General features: G+C 43.9%; 1 pseudogene; it reads left to right on the forward strand.

Annotated features, from left to right (window-relative positions):
* Positions 1-2,500, forward strand: part of LOC141955601 (28S ribosomal RNA) — an 8,723-nt pseudogene that overhangs the window by 3,197 nt on the left and 3,026 nt on the right.

The following is a 2,500-nucleotide window of genomic DNA, read 5'->3' on the forward strand; positions in this document are numbered from 1 at the left end:
CCGACCGCTTGATAGTATAAAGGTGGTTCAAATTAGAGGCATCAAATTATATTGATTGCCCAAAGCCAAGCCTACAGGCTATGTTGGGCACAGCCTAACAACTCTATAAGGGGGAGTTGATTGGCTCTGACTTCCCTTACTAAATTGTGACAATATGGTGCGACCGAATAGAATATTTTTCGCCTCGGTAGGCACCCAAACTGAACAATTTATTTATCAAGAACAGAAATTACATAATAATACAAATTACCAAATTCATTCAAAAGAGGAAACGGTAAATTTAGCAAATATAATAATATTTAATTCAAATGAATATAATGATAATGACACCACCAATGCACAATATGATGGTTTAGCTTTGTTTCCCGAGGTGTATGAAGAACCTTCCACTCCAGAGCCCAAGATCAATAAAGGAAGGGCTGCTGAAGTGGAGGGGGACCCCATATCACCAAAGGACATGGCTCAACCGTCTCCGCAAGGTTTAGCCATGCTACCGGAGGAGGGTGAAGAACCTTCCCCTTCGGGACCCAGGATTAATAAAAGAAGGGTCACTGAGGGAGAGGGGGACCCCACACCACCACCGGCCATGGTTCAACCAGACCCTCTATCGCCTCCTCCTCATCCCAATAGTACACCCGTACCCAATACACCGGTACTTAAAATTCCATCCAAAGAACATTCTTGTCCATATTGTAAAATTATACTTAATAAAATATCATCATTAATAGAACACCTGCAGAGAACCCACGGGAAAAGAAAGATCTTATTTGAATGTAATAAATGTGGTAGAACTAATGAGAAACACCATAGTATAGCATGTCATGTCCCCAAATGTAAAGGGGCTGTAAATAAGGAGCCAGTGAGTGGCTTTTCATGTGAGGAATGCAATAAAATATTTACAACTAAAATAGGATTAGGACAGCATAAACGTCTGGCCCACCCCATACTTCGTAATCAGGAACGTATTGCGGCATCCCATCCAAAAGAAAATTCTGCTAGGGGATTACATAAAAAATGCTGGTCAGAGGAAGAAGTCGCTCTATTAATCAAATTAGACCAACAATACAAGGGGACCAGAGATATCAATAAACTCATTGCAGAACATATTCCATCTAAAACACCAAAACAAATCAGTGACAAGAGACGAGACCTTCACAAAAAACCTCCAGCGGAAGTGGAAGATGATAACCAAGACTGGGTACAACATCTGGAAACAGCTGGAGAGACTGATGAACACCCTATAGCAGAAGGTATAAGAACCCAGTATAAGAGAACAGTTTCAAGATGGATAACATCAGAAAAGCTGCCCATTCTTCAAGACACATTTAGAAAGGTGCTCGATGGTGATGGCAATGCGGCCGACTTAATTGAAGACTCATTTGAGACCTGCTTCTCATCTCGCCTCGATCTATCTCAAGAAACGAAGGCCACCCAAAAGAAGAAGCACCAGGTGACCCGAAAAGCCCACCCTGCAAAAACATCAACGGAGTGGATGAAGAAGAGAGCCAGGAGAAGGGGACAGTTCCTGAGGTTCCAGCGCCTATTCCAAATGGACAGAAGGAAGCTGGCCAGTATCATACTGGATGACGTGGAGTCTTTGAGATGCAACATCCCTCTGGCAGAACTACACAAGACCTTCCAAACGAGATGGGAAACAACAGGATCGTTCCAGGGTCTAGGTGGCTTCTTCTCGAGGGGCAGATCAGACAACACCGCCTTCGAACTTATGATCACAAGCAAGGAGATCAAGAAAAACATCAAAGAGATGAGTAAGCATGCAGCCCCAGGGCCGGACGGATTAGATCTGAGGCACCTCGTGGGGATGGATCCTGACCACACACAGCTGATGGAACTATTCAACCTGTGGATGTTATCAGGCGCCATTCCAGACGTCATCAAGGAATGCAGAACTGTATTAATATCTAAATCAGCCTTACAGGAGCGTCAGACCGACATCAACAACTGGCGACCAATCACCATCGGATCGATAGTCCTGAGGCTGTTCTCCAGGATCCTGACAGCGAGAATAACAAAAGCATGCCCGATCAATCCGAGACAGAGGGGATTTATAAGATCATCAGGATGTTCTGAAAATCTGAAACTCCTGAAGCTATTGATAAGACATGCAAAGACTGAACGACGGCCCCTGGGAGTGGTATTTGTCGACATTGCCAAAGCCTTCGACACCGTCAGCCACGTTCATATAATAGAAGTTCTGAAACAGAAAGGGGTTGACAATCACATCATCAACCTCATCTCCAACATGTACAAGAATACCAAAACATATATCGATATGAAGAAGGAGCAGTCAGAGCCTATTAGGATTCAGATTGGTGTTAAGCAGGGTGATCCGATGTCTCCGATCTTATTCAACCTAGCTATAGATCCTCTCCTATGCAAACTGGAAGAGGAAGGTCTTGGTTATCAGCACCACACGAAGCAAATAACAACTATGGCATTTGCCGATGATCTAGTATTATTAAGTAGCTCCTGGGAGGGG

Source organism: Athene noctua, unplaced genomic scaffold, assembly GCF_965140245.1.
Source record: "Athene noctua unplaced genomic scaffold, bAthNoc1.hap1.1 HAP1_HAP1_scaffold_338, whole genome shotgun sequence".
In the NCBI taxonomy this organism is placed as follows: Eukaryota; Metazoa; Chordata; class Aves; order Strigiformes; family Strigidae; genus Athene; species Athene noctua.